General features: G+C 41.1%; 1 long non-coding RNA gene across 2 annotated transcripts in view; it reads left to right on the top strand.

Annotated features, from left to right (window-relative positions):
* The window catches only part of LOC103880576, a 210,087-nt gene that overhangs the window by 54,875 nt on the left and 129,453 nt on the right, over positions 1-25,759 (top strand). Inside the window, exon 4 of one of the 2 annotated variants that reach the window (XR_641689.4) lies at positions 8,268-9,282. The exons of the other annotated variant lie outside the window; for it this stretch is intronic. This is a non-coding gene — a long non-coding RNA (uncharacterized LOC103880576). Of the gene's footprint in view, positions 1-8,267; positions 9,283-25,759 lie in introns of those variants that run through there. 2 annotated transcript variants of the gene reach the window in all.

Genomic DNA, 25,759 nt, shown 5'->3' with positions numbered 1-25,759 from the left:
TGGAAGAGGCTTTCTGGTTGTGACCTCTGCCTATTTGAATTTCTTTGTCTAGGGGTAGGAGCCAGGCCATTTCAGAGTCCAAGCATCTCTCCTAATGTGTCTGCATTACTCTGCAATGTGGACAAGGAACATTAAGAGAATCTGTATTAAGTGACAATGGTAAATGGATACAGACCCTCAGCCAAGCATCAAAATTTAGCAGTCTTAAGTGATAACCAAATGATGAGGGAAATGTTTTTTTCTCCCTCTACTCCTGTGTGTGTGTGTGTGTGTGTGTGTGTATGTGTGTGTATGTGTGTGTGTATAGCTGATGGTCTGGTAGGAAAAAAAAAGCCACCCTGTCATTTGTGAGGTGGCATGGAAAATAAGTTTTCTCTATAGGAAGAGCTTGGGTGTTTGGAAGTCAGCACTGAGGTAGAGTTTGGTGCACAGGATGTTTATCAGACATCAGCACCTGTTGAATGGAGGAGAAAGAAGCCTAGTTGGGTAGAGGGAAAAGTTGAACTGTGATGTATGCCTGGCAAAGCTTTGGCTGACTCCAGGGGGAGCTCTGAGCGTATGTTCTTCATCGTAGTTGACTCTGATTGTACTAAAATGGTTGGGCTTTTACAACACCCCTCTATCAATCACTGAATGTGAGTTGCCCCAGGAAGAATATGCCCTTGGGAAAGGTAGCTCTGTGGCTGAGGCAACCCTGATAGAACTGATAACTGGGGCAACAAGTCCTTCCTTGATGAGAGATCTGGTGGAGACATATGTCTGTATGACAAAAGTTCTTGGTAAACTGAGAATAGAGGAAAATGTCTTCAGCTTGATAAAGAACATCTTAAAAACCCACCACTAACATTATATTTAATAATGAGAACTGGGTGTTTTCTCTCTAAGTTTGGGAACAAAGCAAGGATTTTTTTTTTCTCACTACACGTAATCAACATTGACTGTACTGGAAGTCTTTTGTAGTGCAATAGGAAAAGAATCTATATGTGGAAAACTATAAAACTCTGATATAAGAAATAAAAGATCAAACTAAATGAATAGATATTCCATGTTCATGGATTGAAAGACTCAATATTATTAGGATGTCAATGTTGGTGGAGGAATAGACAAACAGATCAATGAGACAGAATAGAGAGTCCAGAAATAGACCCACACAAATATAGCCTAACAATTTTTGACAAAGGAATAAAGGCAATTTGACAGAAAAAGGAAAGTCTTTTTAACAAATGGTGCTGAAACTCCTGGATATCCATATGCAAACCAAAACCAAACCGAAACAAAGAAACCCAACCTAGACACAGACCTTCCACTTTTCACAAAAATTAACTCAAAATGAATCATAGACCTAAATATAAACCACAAACTTGTAAAGGTTCTAGAAGATAAAATAGGAGAAAATCTAGGTGACCTTTTATTTAGCAATGGGTTTTTAGATACAATACCAAAAACATGATTTATGAAAGAAAAAATTGACAAGTTGGACCTTATTAAACGAACAAAGTCTGAAAAAGCAACTTTTAAGAGCCACTGTTAAGAGAATGAAAAGACAAACCACAGATTGGGAGAAAATATGTATAAAACATATGTCTGAAAAAGGGCTTGTATCCCAAAAGTACAGAGAGTTCTTAGAACTTAGCAATAAGAGAACAAAAAAACTCAATTTAAAAATGGATGAAAGACCTGAACGATCACCTCATCAAAGAAGATATATAGATGGTAAATAGGCCTATGAATGAATGCAAGCCATCATTTGTCATTAGGGAACTGAAAATTAAAATAATGAGATATCGCTATACCTCCTAGAATGACTAAAATTAAACAAAGAAAACCACCTGATAGTACCAATTGCTGGCAAGGATGTAGAGCAAAAAGAATGCTCATTCATTTCTGGTGGAAATGTAAAATGGTACCGTGGCTTTGGAAGACAATTTGGCAGTTTCTTATAAAGCTAAACACAGTCTTACCACACAATCTAGCAGTACACTCCTAGTTATTTCTCCAACTGATCTGAAAACTTACATTTACACAAAAGCCTGCCTAGAAATGTTTATAGCAGCTTTATTTATAACCACCAATAACTGGAAGCAACCAAGATATGCTTCAGTAGATGAATGGGTAAACTGTAGTCCTCTCATTCTATGGCATATGATGCAGAGAGATGAAACTTAAATGCATACTGCTAAGTGGAGAAAGCCAGCCTAAAAAGGCTACATATTGTTTGATTTCAATGATATAACATTTTGGAAAAGGCAAAACTATAAAGATGATGCAAAAATAAATGATTGCCAGGGGCTTGGATGAGGGGAAGGGAGGGTTGAATAGGTGAAGCATAGGGTTTTTTTTAGGGCAGTGATATTATTCTGTATAATACTATAATTGTGACAAATAAGATTATGTATCTATCAAAACCCATTGACCTTTAACACACAAACAGTGAACTTTACACAATTTCAAAAAGCATTTAGGAAGTCAAGGAAATTCAGATTGGAATGTAGACTGTGACAAAACAGTCTAACTGTATCACAGTGTGTGAAACAATTTCCCTGAAAGGGGTTGGGGAACAGGTACTGACCTAAGTAACTTTGGAAATGAGTGGAATTTGTAAAACTAAAGGCAAACGAATTATTGTATTTTAGTTGATAAAATTGTATCTCATGGGTACCCAAATTATGGGTGCCAGGAAACTAGGTCTTCCTGGATTTAAAGACTTGGGGCAGGAAATATAAGCCTGGAGCATCTTGTGTGCCAGAAAGTTCCTTAAAAAAAGCAGAAACAAAAACAAAAAACCCACATTTAGATTTTTAAGGAATTTCCATAATGATTGTACTAGTTTACATTCTCACTAGCATTATAAAAGTGTTCCCTTTCATCACATCCGCACCAATATCTATTATTTTTTGATTTTAAAATTATGACCATTCTTGCAGGAGTAAAGTGGTATTGCATTGTGGTTTTGATTTGCATTTCCATGATAATTAGTGATGTTGGGCATTTTTTAATATGTTTTTTGGCCATTTGTGTGTCTTGTTTTGAGAATTATCTATTCATGTCCTTAGCCCACTTTTTGATAGGATTATTTATAATTTTCTTGCTGATTTGTTTGAGTTCCTTGTAGATTCTAGATATTAGTCCTTTTTCAGATACATAGTTTGAGAATATTTTCTCCCAGTCTGTGGGTTTTCTGTTTACTCTGCTTTTTATTTCTTTTACTGTACAGAAGTTTTGGGTGGGAGTAGGTGATGGATAAAAGACTGCACATTGGGTACAGCATACACTGCTCCGGTGATGGGTGCACCAAAATCTTGGAAATATCTTCTTTAGTGAGGTGATCATTCAGATCTTTTGCCCATTTTTAAATTGGGTTTTTTGTTCTCTTACTGCTGAGTTCTAAGAATTCTCTGTATATTTTGGATACAAGCCCCTTTTCAGAATATTGGAAATCATCACTAAATAACTTATCCATGTAACCAAACATCACTTGTTCCCCAAAAACCGATTGAAATAAATAAAAATCCCATAAAAACAATCCCTGCCCCAAAACTCTCCCCTTCAAAACAAAGCAAAACAAAACAAAAAACTCCACAGCGACTGGATATGTCAAAGAGACAAAGAAGACAACTGCAAGAGCTCCCAGTGGCCAACTGGGAACAATATGATCTATAAAACAGAGTAGTATTGGATTATAACTGAAGGTATAAAATCAATATCCATGTGTTCATACTGATGTAAATAAATGATTAAATAAATTAATAGGGGGATACATAAATATCCTATGCAGAAGAAATGCAAATAATTTATGTGGATACTCTTTGCTCCAAGGAGTTGGGGCATGGCTCCCATTTCTTTAGTGTGGGCTGTGCATTGTGACTTCTTCAAAAGAGTGAAGTCTGGAAAGGAGAGGAAGGGGAGTGTACCTTTGCATTGACAAACCTGGCAAACACATCCTCTGTTGGAAGATTAAGGTCAAAATGAACAGCGATAAGTCATGTTGATGGGATGCACCTTTGATATGATGTGATGAGAATGTCACTTTACCTGTGTGGTCTTCCTCTCTGCAACCTTGCTTTAATCATGAGAAAAAGATCAGACAAGTTCCAATTGTTTCACATTGTACAAAATACTTGACCACAACTTAAAAACTGTCTGAGTATTAAAAAACAAGAAAATTCTGTGAAACTGTCATAGCGAAGAGGAGCATGGAGAGACATGTCTGGGTGGGATCCTGAAATAGTGAAAGAACATTGAATGAAAACTAAGGTAGTCTGAATAAAGTGTGGACTTTAGTTCATAATAATGCTTAAATATTGATTCATTAATTATGTCAAATGTACAATGCTAATGGAAAATGTTTATAATAGGGGATACCTGGTGTGAGGTTTAAGGGAACTTTCTATATTGTCTTTGCAATTTTTTTCTGTAAATCTTTAGTCATTCTAAAATATAAAGTTTATAATTAATTTTAAAAATGCATGCCAGACATTGTTCTAGGCACTAGTATGGGTAAGACATGCCCCTGTCCTCAAAGAGCTCAAGTTTGTGAGTCCACAAAGTATGTGAAAATACAGTCTAGTATTCACATCAGAGACATGGGCAAATGACTTTGGAAACCTAAAGTTTACAATGAATTGTCTTTAAACCTAAAGTTTAAATGACTTCTAACCCACATTTTGTGAAAAAATCAATGTTCTTCCTAAAATGTGAAAAACTGATTGGGGGTGGTGGTGATCTTATTTCTAGGACCAGGTTTCTCTTGCTGATGAGCCCATTCCCATCTCATCTCCCACCACTGTATTCTTTGCTCACGTTCATGCAGACCAGACAGGGTACTCATCCTGTTTCCTTCTTTGTTGCCCATGCACGTGTATTGTCAGACTTTATTGAAGATGGAAGATATAAAAGATGTTTATGAGTCTTAAATACAAAAATCTTAAAAGTATATATTTGATGCTCTGTTCTTAAAACTTCCTTGACCATTCCACCACAAAGAACTTCTCATCAGCACCCCAATCTGCAGGCTCCTGCTTCCTGCCAAGAGTATGGTCCCATCTCACATCCCTTGCCAACCTCCAATATTCTGAATCACTTCTTTTACAGCTAAGTTTACTGTTCTCTTTATTTCTTTTTTTCCTTACAAGGCAGGTTTGGGATCTCACCTTCTTCACTCAAAGCAATCTAGCAAAGTCGTTTCTTAATAAAGATGGGTTCTTCTAAAACAAAACAAAACAAAACAAATAAAATAAATACGTAGGTGCCAACTGTTAAAATAGTAGTTTCTTCGTTCAGCTACACTAGATCAGTAAACAAATGAAGTGTTTCAATAGGGAGAGTTGCTAAGGAGAAAGAAGTGCCTGTTTTTTTCTTCTCTCCTTGTAGTTCTCAGACAACTTTACTTTCATTTGGTCCCTTGCAACACCCCAAGATGGCAGCCTCGTACTTCAGTTCTGTGTGATGTTTTGGATCAGCTCTTTCTATGACTCAATTTTAATGATGAGATGACTTAATCACTTCTCATCATCCAGTTTGACCAGGGGGATAGGGGCAAGTTCTCCATGGGCATGGCCAGCAGTGCCTCAAAATATTAGTTGTGCCTGTTGTTGGGTTATTACTTATTTTATTATTCAGGACAGATTCCCTCAGCTAGACATAGCCATACCCTACAGCGATTATGTAAGAGTCTGTAGTTTTATACATTCTTCTTTCTTTTGACTTCTCTTTTACCTTGAAATGATTAAGAGGGGTTGTATTTCTTCAAGGGTCTATCCAAGTTAGAAAGAACCTCAGGGAGAATATTAAGTCATGACTCCTTTTGTTCTGAGCTATAAAAACACAATGTCAACCAGTTTAAGCAAAAGAGGAAATGGACAGTGGAGTAGCTTCCAAGGTCAAGGGAAGAACTAAAGGATACAGAACCTTAGCAGTGAGATGTATGTATGTCTTCCCATTTCTCATCTCTCTTCTTTTTTCTTTGTTTGGCTTCTCTCTGCAGGCAGGTCCTTGCTTTCAGCCCCAGATTCCCATCCTCCTAGCTCAGTGACCCCTTGCGGAAGGAGAGTGCCTGCTTTCATGTGATGTATGTGCATTAGTTCCAGGGAAGAGCTCTGGGCAGCCCACCTTGAGTAACATGCTCTCTTCTCAGACTAGCCACTGTTGCCAGGGGCATGGTGAATTATGATTGGCCTGATCTGGGACCGTTGCCATCACCAAGGGGAGTGGCTTGGGGGGCTATGACTGACAGCCTCAGAATGACAAGTGGTGGATGTGGGGCAGGCAAATCAGCCGATGTCCATTACTGAAAGGATGCTGTATTTTCCTGCTGTGATAACAAGTATAAATATTAGGTTGGTGCAAAAGTAATTGTGGTTCTTGCCATTACTTTCAATGGCAAGGGAGACACTGGGAGTAGAGAGTGAGGTTGGTGAACCTTGCAGGTTGCAGCTTTCTCTCCTCAGAATCTCTTAGCTTGTGCCTTTTTCTCAGAAAGAGGAGAAAACAATCCCCTAGGCATGAAGGATTATGTGATTTGGGCAGCATGAGGTCTAGATAAACTGTGGGAATACCTTTAAGGACCATTGGAGACTCTCATTGAGATATGGGGCCTCAGCTGGACCTGAAATCTCCATGGAGCTTGGTATCTTTTGTGGACTTGGGCTTTTACTTATTAAAGCCCCCTGTGCAATAGGTTTCTCATTCTGAGCTGGCCTGGAATCTCACAGCTGGTTACGATTTGTCATACTCCCACCCTGGGCTTCCACAAGTCTGCACAAGGAGTATGAAAAGGTTATTATTTCTCTCCTGCCTGAGAGGTTGGAGGCCTCACCTCCTGGGGCCATTCCTAGTTCTGAATAAGAAAGTGTCTAAAGTAGTAGCGTATAAGAATCTTTTTTTCTTATTAATGGTTACAGTGGATTCTAAAAGGGAGCCCAGCAGGCATGGAAGGGCTTGCATTCATTTCAAAAGCTCCAGTACATTCAGAGGCCAAAGAAAGTCCTTTGAGAGTGCACTGTAAAGAGTGTTGCCAGTAGTTTTTGTAACCATAAGCCCTGGCAGGGATTCTGGACAAAACTGATGTCATTTCATTTTCTGTTACGATGACAGTCTAGTAGAGTCAAGTGAAAGTCCAGCTGGGGTCTCGTTTTTAGCTTTATGAGAAAGGCATACAAGACTCATTCAAAAAACTTTTGTGGAGGCCTATCCATTGGCAGGACCTGGGCCAGGAATTGGGGGGGGGCTGCATCCCTGTCCTCAGGGAGCTCCCAGTCTAAACCATAGAAATTCCTAAGTCGTACATAACTATAGCATAAAACTGCATAGGAACAGAGCTCTGAGAGAGGTAGAAGAAAATGACTCAGTTTGGAGGAGAGATACTTTTTTTTTTTTTTTAACCAGGCAAGGTCATGGGATACAGAGTAGAGAAGGGGGATGGATCATAATTTTATCACTGGGGTGTATCCATAACCTCCTTGGAGTCCAAAGAGAAACACTAGAAGAAAACATCAGGAAAGTGTCTCTTTTGCCAAATCTAAGAATATATTAGTGATGTCATGATATTTCCTGAACAGACAATGAGATATCTCAGAATTGCTATAAGGGAGGGTGTTTTGAAAGAGCTATGTACAAATTAAAACACCTTTTTTCTTGCTATAGTATTTCCCAATACTTTCCGAATTTAGACTTCCCTCTCCCTTTTCCATGATAAGCCCCATCCAAGTAAGAGATGGGAAGAGTGGTAGAAGGGGTAAATCTGCCAATAACAATTTGTATTCCAATTAGGAGAGAATAATAGGGGGTCTTGTCCTGTGATCTTATCTTCTTGTGACATTGAAATCCCACTCATGAGCATTGAAAATATTCCTGATAGAGCCAGGCTAGAGTTGCTACATAAAATACAGGACACCAACTAAATTTTAATTTCAGATCAACAACAAATAACTTTTTATAATAGTGTAAATATATCCTGGGAACCCTAATCCAGACTCTCTTGGCATGTTGGCACTAGACACATGGCTTCATTGGATCAAATGATTATCCATGTCACATATCTGGCCAAAAAAGTTTCGCCACTCCTGTTCCTATTCTCGCTCCCCAGAATATAATAGAAGGAGATCTTTGTTATGCTTAGGGCAGAGCAGGGGAAAAGACATTGGCTGAGGATATATACAAACAAAAGGTTAATCTTGGGTGTGTTAAAAGTCCGATTGCCTTTTGAAACCCCATTCTAGGGCCAGACCTTAGTGAGGGCTTCTTACCCTGCTCCCCTCCACCACCCTTAGGTATTAAAGGATCTCCTTCTGTCTCAGACCTATGCAACTGGAGAGAGTGGAATGATTGACATCTCATGCTTGAGGCAGAGCACATGGAAAATGGAATCCAGGAGAGGGTGAGTAAAGAGGTTGAAAGGATGAGAGTTAAAATGAGACAGGGCACAAGTCAATGAGTCTGCTCAGCTGGTCATGAATGGCTGGTCCTATGGGGGCTGTCCTGAAGGTCTACAATTAGGGCTCCACACATATTGAAGGAGATGAGGCCATGTTGACAAAAGCAGTGCTTCTTAAACTTTAATATCCACAAAAATTGCCTGGGAATCTTGTTAAAGTGGAGATTCTGATTCAGCAGTTCTGGGGTGGGCTCTAAGGTGCTGCATTTCCAATGAGTGTCTAAGTGATGCTGACGCTGCTGGAACATGGCCCGTATTTTGAGCAGTGTTAAAGAGAAATTGCACCAAACACTTGTGAAAAATGTCAAGGAAGACTTTATTCAAGACTATTGCAATTGGGGAGACAGAGTGAACTCAACTTCAAATACAAAAGGGACAGCTGGGGACTCATAGCCAACAGGCAGGGTGAGTGAGAGGATAGAAAAGTATTAAGAAGATCTTGGTTAGGTATCCAGGGTGACGGAAGAGGAACTGGATTAGATGTGAAGGGTGGAGAATTATTGCTAAATGGCTAAGCAGGGTTCTTGCTAAAACTGGGTCCAAAGGCCAAGGACAAGGCTCAGTCAAGAAAAGGGTTCTGTGAGGAGCCTGGCTAAAGTTTGGTCAAGGAGGCAGTACTTGTCAGTAGCAAGGGACCAGAGTAGAGAAGTTCCTACCAAACTTCTCTACTCTGGGGGGTGGTCTTCCCCATGATGTTCCCATGATAGCGAGGGAGTTCTCATGAGATATTATGGTTTTATGAGTGTTTGGAAATTCCTCCTTTGTTCTTCTCTCTCCTTGCTTCCTCTTTACCTTCCACCATGATTGTAAGTTTCCTGAGGCCTCCCCAGTCACACAGAACTGTGAGTCAATTAAACCTCTTTCCTTTATAAATTACCTGGTCTCAGGCAGTTCTTTATAGCGGTGTGAGAACAGACTAATACAACATGTTGATAATTACTTTTGTTAAAAGATAAACTTAAAGGTCAGGCATGGTGACTTATGCTTGTAATCTAACCACTTTAAGAGGCTGAGGCAGGTAGATTGCTTGAGGCCAGGAGCCTGAGACCAGCCTGAGCAACATGGTAAAAAATCTGTCTCTACAAAAAATTAGCCAGGCATAGTAGCACATGCCTATAGTCCCAGCTACCTGGGCAGAGGTGGGAGTATCACTTGGGGTGATCCAGGCTGCAGTGAGCCGTGATTGTGCCACTGCATTCCAGCCTGGGCAACAGAGCGAGATACAGTGAGATTCTGTCTCAAAGAAAAACAAAAGATAAACTTTAAAATCAGTAGTGATTCATGAGTCAGGCAGCTCCAACCTCCAACTGGTTTGGGGATTCACTGGAGGGGCACAAAGGTAAGACTTTGATAGGAAACAAAAACAAACAAAAAGGTTCGTTAAAGTGGAGCAGTAGCTCTATTTGGATCATTCCAGAGGAAAGTCCCTAGTTAGGAGAGCAGTTTTTGATTGGCCTAAAATATGACCATTCATACTGAGTTAGGTTTTGGTTTGCTTGTGTAGAAACCCAATGTACTGGAGCTGCTTCAGTCTTACAGCTTCCCATTTAATCATTTTAACACTGTACAGGTCAACTAGGAGAAGGCTGTCAGCAACGTAATCTAGGTGAAAAGAAATCTGCATTACCATCAGGTTACCCTGTTTAATGGAAATGGCAGTCCCAAATGTTAGACACCAGTTAACAGGCCCTAATCCTGGAGAACCAAGGGGGTAGAAATGCTGGTCACGGTAGTTGTAACTCTCGACCCCTGACCTCAAGTATATAGCATTCTCATACCCTAACTGCAATGGAGTTATCTCTTAAACTTCCCTCATTGTATTTATGGTCTTTATTTAAAAAAAAAATTATTTTTTCTGGCCGGTCACGGTGGCTCACACCTGTAATCCCAGCACTTTGGGAGGCCAAGGCAGAAAGATCACTTGAGGTCAGGAGTTCGAGACAAGCCCAGCCAGCATGGTGAAATCCCATCTCAACGAAAAATACAAAAATTAGCCAGGTGCGGTGGCAGGTTCCTGTAATTCCAGCTACTTGGGAGGCTGAAGCATGAGAATTGCTTGAATCCAGGGGTGAAGGTTGCAGTGAGCCCAGGCTGGGTGACAGAGTAAGACTCTGTCTCAAAAATATATATGTGTGTGTGTGTGTGTGTTTATGTGTGTGTGTGTGTATATATACACACACACGTATATATCTTTTTATAATATATAATATATAAATATCTTTTTATAATACATATTATATATAAATATATATATTTTCTGAATGTAAAAATAATATAGCATATTACAGAAAACTGGAAAATTTGGAAATACTAAAAAAACAAATCATTGTAAAAATCAATTTGAATACTCTGAGAACACCACTGATAACATGTATCCTATATATACATAATGAATATGCATGCATGTGTGTGAATGTGTGTCTTGTTACATACTCTTATAATTTCCTTCTTACTCAACAATAAATTGTTAAATCGTGGACATTCCCCTAAGGATCGTGCATTGTTGATGTGTTACGGATACTGAGACAAGATTCAATATCTCAATCTTTTCAAGGAAAGAAGCTGAATGCACGCAGTGATTTGCCCATTCGACAGCCAGAAGCTGTCAAGCCAAGGTTATCTCATCTCAGGAGCTCAGCCACAGCATTGCTTTAAGGCCCCGCAGGGCAGAGGTCCTTCTGTTTTAACCACTTTGATAACTCTCTCCATTATTTTCCTCCACATTCCATCCCTGGTGGAAAAACAGCACCTGGAATCTCTCTTCTGATTTCCCAGGGAATCCTTACTGGCTCTTTTGGGTAGAGAGAAAGGAATGAGTTCAAAGACTTCAGCAGAGAATGAAGAATGAAGGATTGTCCCCATAGGATCTGGGCTCATTCTTCCATCCCAGGCCACCTTCTCTAGCCTGAAAGTCCTCTGTGACTCTTTCTTTTTCTGCGTTTGCCAAACATTTATTTTGTCCCTTTATTTAAAACTTCAGTGTTGCCTTGTTGCTTTTTAAGTTAGAGACAACGATTTTCTTCTTTGTGAGGCAGAGAGAGAAGATGTGGAAAGAAAAGCTCCCAGAATTTAGAGCATGGAAATTAGGATACTTCTTCATCCCTTCTTTCCTCGAAGATGTGGGTATGAGTGATGGCAAAATTAAGAGTGGTCCCTTCCAGATGACCTCTCCAGTGACCTTGGGCACTTCAAGCACTCTCTTTGGATCTAGCTTTTTTATTTGAGAAATAGGTAGAAATCATTTCTGTCTGCTCACATCAGAGAAATAGGTGGGAAATGTTGAATGGCATATAAAGTGCTAAATGCGGGTTGGTGGTTGTTATTATCGATGTTGTTTTTACTTCTGCTGCCATGAGCAGTGTTATAGGGAGAAAACATACATTTTTAACAAGTTTTTCATTTTTCAAATAAGGCAAAGAAATGGTAAAAATACAGTATAAAGGTTATACAGTGAAAACTGTCTCCTTCCCACTATCAGTCCCTTCTCGGAACAGTAGCTACTTTCCATCAGTTTTTTTGTTTTCTTCCAAACATATTCTCTGCATATATAAGCATATGCATGTTTTTTAAAGTAGCAACCCATCCTGCATCTTTCTATTTATTGTTGGCTTGTTATTCCATATTAGCACATTCCATTGCATATCATTATTGCATATTCACTGCAATTTATTTAAACTTTCTTCTCACGGTAGACTTTGAGTCTGTTTCCAGTGATTGGCTATTTCAAATTCTGTGGCGATGGTCACCCTGTGCATTTGTGTATCTGTGCAAATTGATCTATAGCATGAAGTCTTAGTAGTGGGATGGCTGGGTCCAAGTGTATAAACACTTTATATTTTAGTAGAAATTGCAAAATTTTCCTCTGGAGAAACGTGCACAATTTACATTTGCATGAATACATTGTTTCTATACACCCTCACCAATATTGCATGTCGATCTCTACTAATTTGAATTTATAATGTTATCTTATTATGAAGTTTAATTTTGTGTTTCTGCCATACTGAGAGAGCTTGAATCTCTCTCTCTTCATATACTTAAAAGCCATATATTTGTGCACTGCTTACATATGCTCTTTTTCCATTCAAAAGAGCACATATTAAGAGAGCGGGCTCAGATTGGCCGGCTCAGCAGGGCCACTCTTCCCAGGCTTATCTGGGGCTCCTTCCTAGTTCCCCAGCTGCTTGTCTGTCTGGTCTCTTGTGTGTATGCTGCTCTGGCATTCACAGAAGCCCCAGGCCGTGTATCTGCACCAGTGCACCCATCCATTTGCCCTGATAAGTGAAAGCTGACTGCACAATTCTGTGTTATTTATGGCTTTTCTTCCAGCTACAAAAAGTATTTTATTCCTCCTTACCCTAGGAGCTGATGTGAGGCAAGTGTCTTCTAAATTTTATAGTACAACAAATGGAGATGTGAAGACATGTAATTGGCCATCTGAGCACCTAGTGAGACAACTGCTGAGTCTAAGTGTATAAGATGTTTGACTGTGGTGATCACATCAGCCACCAGCCAGCTCACTGGGGTGCAGAGGCAGCAAGCTGTGGGTGGAACACTGTACTTTGGAGCTTGAAGATACGTGTGTTCTGTTTCCAGCTCGAACATGGACTTGTTGAGAAAGATTGGGCAGGTATGCTCTGTCTCTGGGGCTCAGTTTCATCCTCTGAAGGCCTTCAGATCACAGTGAAGATCTGACAGCTGTAGAGAGGGGAAGGGAAGAGGTTTTAAAAAGAGCCTCAGCCTGTAGAGTAAATCTGAGAAGGCCTCACTGTACTAATGTGTAGCTCCAAAATAGAGATCACCCATTAGAGCAGCATATGTCAGACAGAAAATGTCTGACCCTAGTACCCCTGTCATGTCCAGTCATTGGCTGGGAGCTGCCCAGGGAGACCTTGGCCTTGGCTTGACCACTGGGGTACACCCCTAAGGCTCTGCAGCTAGAGGTGCCAGCTGCCTGCACTCCTCTTGGCAGACTCACTTGAGATCTGGGCAGCGTACCTTGGTGCCTGGCACAACAAATTTGTTTGTATAGTTTAAGGGAATTTTTCTGGGTCCCTCCAAAAGCATTGCAGATCTGAAGATGTAATTACTACATGATCAAACAATATTATAGTATCCCTCTCCTCCCAGTATTTTCTCATCTATTAAATTATTAGAATACTTGCTGGAGGTAATCAGCTCTTTCTTATTGTGGAATAGTAAACATATATTTCCTCTATTATATGTAAAATCTGTATAAATTGATACTCACCTGAACATAGGGGTGAGGCCAAGTATGAAAATAATGAGAAAAATATTCTTAGGTGTTTATGGGAAGAGGGAGGCAATGAGCACAGATTTCACAGAGAAAATAGGCACATGGACTTTTCAGTGCAGCTCATGTTAGTCCAGCTCCTCTGAGAAGCAAATAAGACTGGATTAAATATGCAAGAATTTCATTAGGGGAAAAGTCTCTGAGAGAAAATGGAGTAGGAGTCAGGAAACACTAGGAGAGCTACCAGATGGCCGTGTGTGTCTGCCCTCAAAGTGAAGAAGAGGATGGCAGGCCGGGTAGAGTCTAAGGATGGGGTAGTCTACTGAAGGTTCTGCAAGGCCATAGGGAAGGTCGTGAGTCACACTCCTCATCAGAGGAGTTCTGCATCTCCCAGGACAGGACCTGCCTTAGAATCCCTGCTGCACCCAGTAATCAACAGGGAGCAACCCACGGAAGTATGGCCTTGGCACAAATGTATCCATGGATTTGAGCTCACAGCCTCTGGAGCCGTTGGTCAAATGTGATTCCTTTAGGTAGAGGGCTAGGAGGGGCATTCTCATGGCTGTCACCTTGTGACATCTGACAACATTCTCCATGACTTTGTCTTACTATGAGGAGTCGTGTTACTTTGCTGGAAGTAGCTGCATTTGAGACAGTTGTGTAATACTGTCCTTGTGGAAGAAGTTTTTTGGGACTTGCAAGTTCTTAGGATCTCAATAATATATATTTTTGAGATAGGCTTACAGTGCCTGTTAAAAAGCCTTGTCCCTTCTCCAGCTTTGTTGCTTTATGGGAATAATAAAATGTCACAAGTCACCATACAGTGGAACTATCTCAGTCTTCCTTAAATTATCCTAAGACAATACAGGTCCACGTAGAGACACTTTTGGTGTCCCATATCTCATGCCTACTTCTGATTTTAGCCATGGCTGTGGGAGACACTTCCATGACAGCTCAGATTCATTTGGTGGCATCCTATAAGAAGCACAGAAGTGTGGAGTTCCTTTCTGCTTTCTGCCCTCGGAGTCTATCTGAGCTGCCAGGGTCTGCTTGGGTCATGCAAAGGCCTCCTGGAAATGTCAGGGAGTGAATGCCCCTGAGGTCAATGCCTAACCAACAGAGGATGGGAGTTTGTGGAAGAAGGCTCCAGCCCTTTGTCTTTCAGATGGGTAGTTTGGGAGGCATTCTGTACTCACCTCTGGAGTTCCCAGTTCAGAAATTGAGCCCCTTTGGCCAACAGCTCCAACCCCAGGTGTACATCCTGACTTGGTCTTCCACTCTTCCCTGTCTTACTTTCCCTGGTTCCTCACTTCCTTTCTTTAATAATCTATGATCACCTCCAAGTGAAGCACATGCACTCAAGTCCTTGTCTCAGGTTCTGATTTCACTGAAGCCCAAACAGGCCTTATAGGCCACAAAACTCTGCAGAATGTATCCTAATAACTTAGATAGCTTTTTGGGACCTTTCCATGAATCATGAATGAAGAGAGGGGAACTTTTCTCCTTTCTGCTCATGCTTTCTCCACACTTCTGTGAAATGATATGGTGCCTTGTTGGGAGTGGCCTGAAATTGCCGATCTTAAAGTCATTGGTACAAAGAGACAAAGGGTGAGTTGAGCAAACCCCCACGATTCCCAGGTGACTACCTTATAAAAGGTGGCCTAGATATTGTTGCTTCTCTGCATCTAAACTGATATCCTCTTCATTTTTTTCAGCAAGGCCTAGCCTGGGACTATTTCTTCCTAAATAGATTCCACATAAAATTCACAACTTGAGCTAAGGAGTTGTCACAGGCATCGAGGTTGCAGTGCTCTCGGTAATCCCCGGCTACCCTTAGATCCTTCCTTCTTGACTGTTTCCTTAGGCTTGTGATCATTCTTAATTCTGACTTTTATTTACGTCTCCTTGATTCTGTGTTTGAAAAGTCCAAAAGTGACTTGATCACTAAAGCTTACTTTTAAAAAAATTGACTAAATTGTGGTAAGATACACATAACATAAAATTTAGCATTTTAACTAGTTTTAAGTGTACAGTTTAGCAGCATTAAGTGCATTTACATTCTTGTGCTACCATCCATCTGTGGAATTCTTTTCGTCTTGCAAAACTGAAACTCTATGCCCAGTGAACATGAACTCCCCATCCCCCTTATCCCCAGCCCCTGGAAACTACCATTCTACTTTCAGTCTCTATGAATTTGACTATTCTAGGTGCCTCATATAAGTAGAATCACAGTGTTTGTCTTTCTTTTGTGTGTGTGACTGGCTTATTTCAGTTGGTTTAATGTCCTCAGGGTTTAGAAATGTTGTGGTATGTATCAGAAGTTTCTTCCTTTTTATGGCTGAATAATATCCCATTGTATGGATATACCACATTTTGTTTATCCATGCATCTGCTGATGGATATTTGGTTTGCTTTCACCTTTTGGCTATTGCAAATAATGCTACCATGCACATGTGTATATAAGACTCACTTTTGATAACATTTTCTCTAGGAAGTCTTCCCTTGTACGTATTCTATCTTTGTTAGATGGTGAGCAGTGGTGTGACAGTGTCTCACTCATCTTTATATCCCATTGACCAGAGGACCTATTGCATATTGGACACTTAAATCAGTGGCTGTTGAATTCTTTGATCCCCCATCTATTATTTCCCCCAGAGCTGAAGGGATATTGAATTCCCAAAGCAGTTTGCCTATAGCATTCCATTGTACTTTATGTAGTGGAGAGCTGTAATATTCTCTGTCCAACCCTAAACTCCTTGAGTTGGGAGATGTTCTGTAAATCTTTGCTGTGAAAAGGAACGCTTTTCCTTGTCCGTGCTCTTTGGCCATGTGGTAGTAACTCCAGCTTGCTCCCCAGCTCTCACGCTTCTCCGACATCTGTACATGTTCTGAGCATCTGGTGAATTGACAAGTCCTCCTAGACTTAGTGTCTCTTGCTGGAGTCTGCAACCAATTTCTGCCCAAAGTCCTGGCTTGACCTTAGAAATTCTGACTCAGACCTGCAATTAGGCCCTCATAATGAATCATCCTCATCTACTGACAATAAGAAACAGGTTTGTGAAAGAATTAGCTGAGGTATGTGAAATATCTAGTAGAGAGGCTGGCTCATGCAAGTGTACAGTAAATGGTTACTTTGTATTAACTATAATATTGTTTATTACATACCATTATATATTGTATACACAAATATACTTTTGTGTATACACATATAATCTTTTTATTCCTTATGCGCTTGTTACCTCAAAAAATCATTTAAGGTGTATGACACTGAAAGTTACATATTAAAAGAGTTATTGAAGTGAGAACAAAACATTGAGAGTAGTGTTTTGGAGTTAGGAATATTGTAGTGTCCTAGAATTAGGACATGATTAGGACATCACTCTAGGACATTACAATCCTAATTCTAGGACATTACAATCCTAATTTCAGGACGTTACAATCTAGGCTAAGGATAGTTGTGGTACTTAAGCATTAAATTTAGCTCTGAGCCAAAAGAAAAAAAAAAAAAAAGAAGAAACAACAACAAAAAAACCCCACTTCTATTATCTCTCATATTTCAGGGAACTGAAGGAAGAAGACAGCCGCCTTCACGTCTGAGTAATGAGTCATAGTGGGGGCCCTGATCACTTCTCTTGATATTTGCTGATGAGAATGGAGTGACAGCCAGGGTGAAAAGGATGGCAGAGGGATGCTTGCTTCTCTGTTTTATCCTTGTTGGAAAGAAGTTAAGGTAGAATGAGAAAAATCATATCTTTTTTTGGGTCAGAGTATAACTGTTCTCTTTGCAGTGGTCATGGGCTTAGAAGACCAATAGCACTTCCCAGATGAAAGAGTTATGAGGCTGATAAAAATGATGTGTGCATAAGCAGATGATACCATGTTGGTGAGACCTCAGAACTGTTCATGTTAATTGGCCTAATTGGCTGGATCACTCTCCTTTGTTACTAATATTAATACTTCATCCAGGCGTCTTCCTAGTATGATTTCCTTTGAAGTGTTGCTTAGGTTTGAGGTTGTGTCTGGTATGATCAGATTAAGTAGTTCTTATTATCGAGGCTGTCAGAATACCTCCCTTAGACCTACCCAATCAGTATTACTAGAAGCACTCCATGGGGCCCTTCTTTAGTATGTCACCAACCCAGGGACTGGGAGAATTACACCATCAACTCCCAGATTACCGTGTGATGTCAGTCTTACATATTCTGTTTCCATCGTGATCAATGCCTGAGATTTCACTGTCAGAACATAACACCCTTAGCATAATTCAGGGGTCTGCAAACATTTTCTATCAAGGTCTCGATAATAAATATTTTAGGCTTCGCAGGTCACACAATCTCTTTTGAAATTACTCAACTCTGCTTTGTGGGACAGAAGCAGCTGTAGACATGTAAATGAATGGGCATGACCATGTCCCAGTACAGCTTTATGTATGGACACGTACAGCTTTATGTATGGACACTGAAATTTGAATTTTATATAATTTTCACATGTCACAAAATATTATTTTTTCTTTGATGTTTCCAACCTTTAAAAAATGTAAAAAAGCAGTCTTAGTTTGTGGGTCATGCAAAAACAGGTGGTGGGCAAGATTTGACCCATAAGCCATGGCTTGCCTACTCCTTGCTTAGTTGAAATATGAATCTCTTTGAGTGGAATCAGGCTTTAAACTATTATCTGTCATTGGATTCTTCTTGTGAAAGAAAGGACTGTATGTTTGAGAGAGGGCAAGAGTAAGGAGACATTTTTAAGTGTGAGGAATCTTTGAGGCCAGTGGAGCCCTGAGTTACAAAAATCCCAGGAGAGAATTGACGTTAAGGTACAACAGAAGGAATGTTGGTCTTTGAGTAAAAGACCTTTATTTAAATCCCAACCCAGTCACTTTCTTGCTGTATATCTGGGACTACTTATTTGATCTTTCTGAATTTGTTTCCTCACCTGAGGGTGACATTCTTATAAGACGGCAGTGGGGATTGGAAAAAATCAAGTGTCTAGTCGGGGCTTAACCTGTTGTTGGTGTCCCCCATAACTTAGGGCTGATCATCACCTTGACTTAATTTTGCTTTTAAAGGTAAAGGAATGTGCTCCATGGATGGGGAAGGAAGCTCTAAAAACTCCTAGGGCACCTTTAAGGATCAAAGGGGTTTACTGAGGTAGGGTCTGTCCCAGGAGGGTCAGGGGAGCAGAGCTAAAGGACTGGGGGCTTGGAAGGAGCAAAGCAGGAGCTAGGTCAGCCACAGGAGAGGCAGAAGGAGGTTCAAGGCAGATCAGGAGGCAAGAGGCTTCAAATGGATGTGGGGGGCTTAGAAGCAGGATTCCAGGATCACCAGCATTCATAGCTGAAAGCCCAATTAGCAGCAAGAAGTGTGCAAACCCCATCATTTTCTCAGCTTCCCAAGGCTCCAACCAGGGCCACCCTGCCCAGTTTCATTCAGTGGTAGGAGCTCACTAATGCATCCCTAGCACTCAGAAGATCACATGTTACTAGCACTTTGTACATCAATACAACTTTGATGTTAAATGAATGATGGGCTACGTCGTGCAATGGTGTTCTGGTTGGATTCCTTTGGAGACTTTTTTGGAGTCTCTATAAGGAGCAGAGACTCTTACACTGTACTTACATTGGTCAAGGTAAATAAGCTGTACTGTAAAGATGCAGGATAGTGTTGTCCAATAGAATTTTTTACAATGGAAATGTTCTTCACATGCATTGTTTAATATAGTAGCCATTAGCCTCACATGACTGTTGAACACTTGAAATGTGGCTAGTGTGACTCTGAATTTTTAGTTTTAATTAATTTAAATTTATATTTAAATAGTGAATGATTACTTTATTGAACAGTACAGATATAGATTTCGAAGAACATTTTGAAGAAATGTTCTTTGTGTACTATCCACCATCAACTGGCAACTTCCGTCTGTGTGTCTTATTTTCAACTCCTGAAACAGAGGGAAAAAAATCTGAAGGGTCTAGTTCATCTTTGCATTGCCTCTAGGTCGACCACCTTTGGGTCAGGTTCTGCAGCCCATAGGTGGCTAGGGATGGGGCAACACCTTGTTTTATGAATACAGCCCCACAGGGAGCAGGACTGTGGGTGAGCAGACCCCCTTAGAAATGGACTGGGGGAGTCTGTGGCCAGGACAAGCAGTGATTGGCATTGCTCGTAAAGACAGAGCTCTTGTGGGTCTCCAGAGGGCAAAGGAGTTTATAAGGAGGTAGATTGCAACTCATTCATTCATTTAACCATAACTTTATTGAACAACCACTGTGGGCCAAGCAGAGTCCTAGACCCTGGGGATACCATGATACATGAGGCAGATGTGACCCCTTAATTACCGAGCTCGTGGATTAGCAATAGGAGCAGAAAATCAAATGAGTGATAATAAATACAATGTGTTGAATGCTATGATGGTAGAGTGGGGAATGTCTAGGGAATGTAAAGCAAGAGATCCTAAGTCAGTTTGTGGAGGTCAGGGAAGACTTCTGGAAGGAATGAGACAAAGCGTTTGGCAGGTAATAAGGAGGGAAGGAAAAAGTAGGCAAAGTCCCAAAAAGGAGAAAATACACATTTGTAGAAAGTAAAACGAGTTCAGTGAGGCCAAATTCTCTGTTATGAGAATGTGGTTTCTGATCCTGTAGGTGAATGTTGCCATCTATTGTAGCCTCTTGAAGATTCTCAGTGCATTTTAGTTAAGTAGAGAAATCTTAATCCAGTTTTATCAGGCATTTATAAAGTTTGTTTAAACATGCAACACTTTTCTCTCAACCCAACCTCCTCTTGGCAACAAGCAGAACTAGTATTCCATGGAACACTAGTTGGGAAACTATGATCTAGACATTTCAGTTGTGTCCAGTGGAAAGAGACTATATTTAAGGCAGTTATTGCTGCCCAATCAAATTTGTTCTGGGCCTGAAAATAAATATGGAGCTTTCTGCCTGAATGCTTCTTGGCACACTTAGGAGCCAGATTCATCAGCTTGTGCAATTGGCAAAGTACTTGATTTCCACTTGCAGCATCTCCCTTGAGGGTCTACTCGCAGTCTGAATGAACTTCACTTTTCCTGATGCTATTTGTCCAACGCCCAGAGATATAGAAACTCAGTTTCCCTTTCCAATTGTCCAAGTGTATTAGTCCGATCTCACATTGCTAATAAAGACATACTTAAGCCTGGGTAGTTTGTAAAGGAAAGAGGTTTAATTGATGCACAGTTCAGCATGACTGGGGAAGCCTCAGGAAACTTACAATCATAGGAGAAGGGGAAGCAAACATGTCCTTCTTCACATTGTGGCAGCAAGGAGAAGTACAGACTGAAGGAGTGGGGAAACCCCCTTATAAAACCATCAGATCTAATGAGGACTCACTCACTATCACAAGAACAGCAGTGTGGGGGTAACCATTCCCATGATTCAATTACCTCCTACTGGGTCCCTCACACGACATGTGGGGATTATGGGAATTGCAATTCAAGGTAAGATTTGGGTGAGGACACAGTCAAACCATATCACCAAGTGTCTGGAAATTCCCTTTGCACTAAGTTTTTCAAGGCCCTCTCTGCAGAAGCACTTTTCCTTCAGGGAGCTGTGAGGACATTGACTGTCCCTGCCATTCTCTTGATCCACATATTATACTCCTCATGTTTTCATATGGGTACATCTTGTCTACCCAGCTGAGCACTGGGCTTTGGAGTTACTCTGCTTGTAGGTAGTGATTGTGGACAAGCAACTTCACTTCTCTGTACTTCAGTTTTCTCATCTATAAACTAGAAATTAAATTACTGCACAGGGTCTTTGAGACTTTAGTGATTTATATGATATTATCTCATTTTAAATGTTCTGAATGTTCTGGATCATTGAGAACAGTACTGTCACCTAATAAGCATTATTACCTTTTCAAGAAAAGGGGAGTCTGTAGTTGTCCTGGATTTGACACAAAGCTTTTCCCTATAATTGCTTTGTGGTGTTGATATTGGCTTTGAATCTTTCACAGGACAGTACTTTCTCTAGGATATATTCATTCCTGATCTTTTTGAGGTGTAATCCCTTCTTTCATCGTTTCTTTTCATATTCCTCCTTCTTTTTTATTGGTAACAGGGTTTTTATTTATTTATTTATTTATTTTTTACATATAAGTCACCCAATATACAATTTGCTCATTTAAATTGCACAATTCAACGACTTTCAGTATATTCTCAGGGCTATGCATTTATCACTACAATCAATTTCTTTTTTTTTTTTTTTTTTTTTTTTTGAGACGGAGTCTCGCTCTGTCGCCCAGGCTGGAGTGCAGTGGCGCGATCTCGGCTCACTGCAAGCTCCGCCTCCCGGGCTTACGCCATTCTCCTGCCTCAGCCTCCCGAGTAGCTGGGACCACAGGCACCCGCCACCTCGCCCGGCTAGTTTTTTTTTGTATTTTTTAGTAGAGACGGGGTTTCACCGTGTTCGCCAGGATGGTCTTGATCTCCTGACCTCGTGATCCGCCCGTCTCGGCCTCCCAAAGTGCTGGGATTACAGGCTTGAGCCACCGCGCCCGGCCACTACAATCAATTTCAAAACATTTTTGACACCACATAAAGAGGCCTCATACCCATTAGCAGTCACTTCATGTTATGGACTGCATGTTAATATCCCCCCCCACAAATGTATATGTTGAAACCCTTGCCCTCAATGGGATGGTATTAGGAGGTGGGGCCTTTGGGTGCTAATTCTGCTTGGATGAGGTCATGAGGGTGGAGCCCCCAGGATGGGATTAATGTTCTTGTAAGAAAAGAAGAGGCCGGGGGAGGTGGCTCATGCCTGTAATCCCAGCACTTTGGGAGGCCGAGGCGGGCAGATGAGGAGGTCAGGAGATTGAGACCATCCTGGCTAACACAATGAAACCCCGTCTCTACTAAAAATACAAAAAATTAGCCGGGTGTGATGGTGGGCGCCTGTAGAACCAGCTACTCAGAAGGCTGAGGCAGGAGAATCGCTTGAACTGGGAGGCGGAGGTTGCAGTGAGCCAAGATCGAGATTGCACCACTGCACTCCGGCCTGGGAGACACAGCGAGACTCCGTCTCAAAAAAAAAAAAAAAAAAAAAAAAAAAAGAAGACAAAAGAAGGACTACACCCTGCTCTTTCTCTGCATGCATGCACCCAGGAGAGCCATGTGAGGATATAACCAAGCAGAGGCCCTCACCAAGAAACCAGGCACTTAGGCACCCTGATCTCTGACTTCCAGCCTCTGTAACTGTGATAAATGAATGTTTGCCATTTCGACCACTCAGTCTATGGTGTTTCTGTGATAGCAGCCTGAGCTGACTGAGAAACTCCATTGCCCCTCAACCTCTCTACCCTCATTTCCCGTAACCCCTGGCAACTGTTAATCAGTCTCTTTGAATTTGCCTAGACTGGACATTTCATCTAAATGGAATCATACAGTACGTGGGTGTTGTGACTGGCTTCTTTTACCCACATGGTGTTTTCGAGTGTCATCCATGCTGCTCCCGTGTGTCAGTGCTCTATTCCTTTTCGTGGCTAGGCAGTAGTCCATTGTATGGATGGACCACATTTTGTTTATCCATTTATCGGTGGATGGACAATTGCGTTGTTGGTGGACCTTTTGGATGTAACAAATAATGCTGCTATGAATATTTGAATACCTGTTTCTAATTTCTTTGGTTACATACCTAGGAGTGGAATTGCTGGATCATATGGTAACTTTCTGTTCAACATTTTGAGGAATTGCTGGATGGTTTGCCACAGCGGCTATCCTATTTTGCATTCCCACCAGTAGTGCCGCATTGCTTGACTTATCATTACCTCTACTTTCCAGCTCATTTGTAAACAGGTAATAGACCTTCTGGCTTATTGTTGATATATATATTTATTTTAAAAACAAAGGAAAGGGAAATCTTTAAAAAAATTTTTTTAGTGGTACGTTTGGAAGTAATTGTGCTTTATCAAAAACCAAAACCAAAACAGATTTGGTGGCAAGGCAGCAAATGTTAGCAGTTATTATTATTAGACTAACCTAGATTATAAACCCCTTTGCAGCCAAGGACTAAACCTTATTTAGGGAGCTTGTTTTCTTCAGGGAGCTTGTCAAGAGCCTTGGGATGAATACACATTTATCATTCTTCCATTTTTTCACCTAACACTTTAGGTAGGGTTGTGGTGTATGTCCATTTTTAGTAATGTGCCATTAAAAAAGAGAAAGACAATTTTAATGCCACAGTGAGTCTACCTTTCTACTCAATGAAGTTGGATTCACAGGCAATGGATGCACTCAAGCCTGAAACAGTGAATGGAGGCTTAAAACCCATGGAAATTATTTATGAATAATTTTAAGAGCTTGTCACCCTTTGACAAAAGAGGGAGATACATGATTCATCTGGCTGGCTAAGTGGGCAGTGATAGCATTGTTGGCAAAGAAATGCAGGAATTAACTGAGGACCAAGAGAAGCTTTGAGCAAGGGGACACGAGGGGGAACTTATAGGCTTGTTCTCAGAAGACATTTGTGGCAGATTTGGGAATTTTAAAGATCATGTTAGACTCTTGGTCATTTTTGCTCTTTACCTGCTGACAGCCTTGCGAACCATTCAAGGAAGTGCTGGAACCTGGCAGAAAACACAGAAGATAAAATCTTCACCTTCTGGGCACAGGGTCTGGTGTGGAAGGCAACAAAATCAAATAGCAATCACAAAACCATACAAAAAAGACAGAGACAAGAGTGTGCGCAAGGTTGGGGTAGCACAGAACAGGGAGCTTCTGAAGGTAAGGTCGAGTGTATTAGTCTCCCGGAACTGTAGTAACAAATTCCCACACACTTGGTGGCTTAAAACAACAGAAATTGATTCCCTCACAGTTCTGGAGGCCAGAAGTCTGAAATCAAGGTGTCAGTGGGGCCATGCTTCCTCCAAAGGCTCTGGGGGAAGACCCTTCCTTTTCCCTTCCAGCTTCTGGTGGTTCCTGGCATCATTCCTTGACTTGTGACCGCATCGCTTTAGTCTCATGGCTCCTTTCCTCCTTCTCCCTGTGACCCTCCTCTGTGTGTCTCTTACAAGGGCACTTACCATTGAATTCAGGGCCCACTCTGATTAGGATGATCGTATCTCAAGATCTTTAATTTAACTAAATTTGCAAGCCTCCCTCCCTCCTTTCCTCCTTTCCTCCTTTCCTCCCTTCCTCCTTTCCTCCCTTCCTCCCTTCCTCCCTTCCTTCCTTGGCAGGGTCTCACTCTGTCACCCAGGCTGGAGTGAGGTGGTGTGATCTCGCTCACTGCAACCTCTGCCACCTAGGCTCAAGCAATCCTCTTACCTTAGCCTCTGGAGTAGCTGAGACTATAGACATGTGCCACCATGCCTGGCTAACGTTTTTGTATTTTTGTAGAGCTGGAATTTCACCATTGATGTGGTTTGCCTGTGTTCCCACCCAAATCTCATCTTGAATTGTACCTCCCATAATTACCACATGTTGTGGGAAGGACTGGTGGGAGACAATTTAATCATGAGGGTCGTTCCCCCATACTGTTCTCGTGGTAGTGAATAAATCTCATGAAAATCGGTGGTTTTACATGGGGAAACCCCTTTTGCTTGGTTCTCACTTCTCTCTTGTCTGCCACCATGTGAGACATGCGTTTCACCTTCTACCATGATTGTGAGGCCTCTCCAGCCACATGGAACTGTAAGTCCATTAAACCTCTTTTTCTTTATAAATTACCTAGTCTCAGCTATGTCTTTATCAGCAGCATGAAAATGGACTAATACAACCATGTTGCCCAGGCTGGTCTTGAACTCCTGGGTTCAAGTGATCCACCCACCTCAGCCTCCCAAAGTGCTGGCATTACAGGTGTGAGCCATTGCACCTGGCCCTACAGACCCTTTTTTTTTTTTTTTTTTTTTAAATCACATTCATAGGTTCTGGGGTGTTAGGATGTAGACATATCTTTTTAGGGACCACCATTTAACCCCATTACATTAGGAAAGTCTCCTTGGGTACAATAAACAGTTTGTCTAAATCCTGAAGCAATTAGCTAGGTGAAAGGGTAAAGGAAATTATTCCAAAAGGAGGGGTGAGCATGTGCAAAGGTCCTGTTGAAA

This window comes from Papio anubis, chromosome 18, assembly GCF_008728515.1.
Source record: "Papio anubis isolate 15944 chromosome 18, Panubis1.0, whole genome shotgun sequence".
In the NCBI taxonomy this organism is placed as follows: Eukaryota; Metazoa; Chordata; class Mammalia; order Primates; family Cercopithecidae; genus Papio; species Papio anubis.
This window is presented reverse-complemented; position numbering and strand designations above follow the sequence as displayed.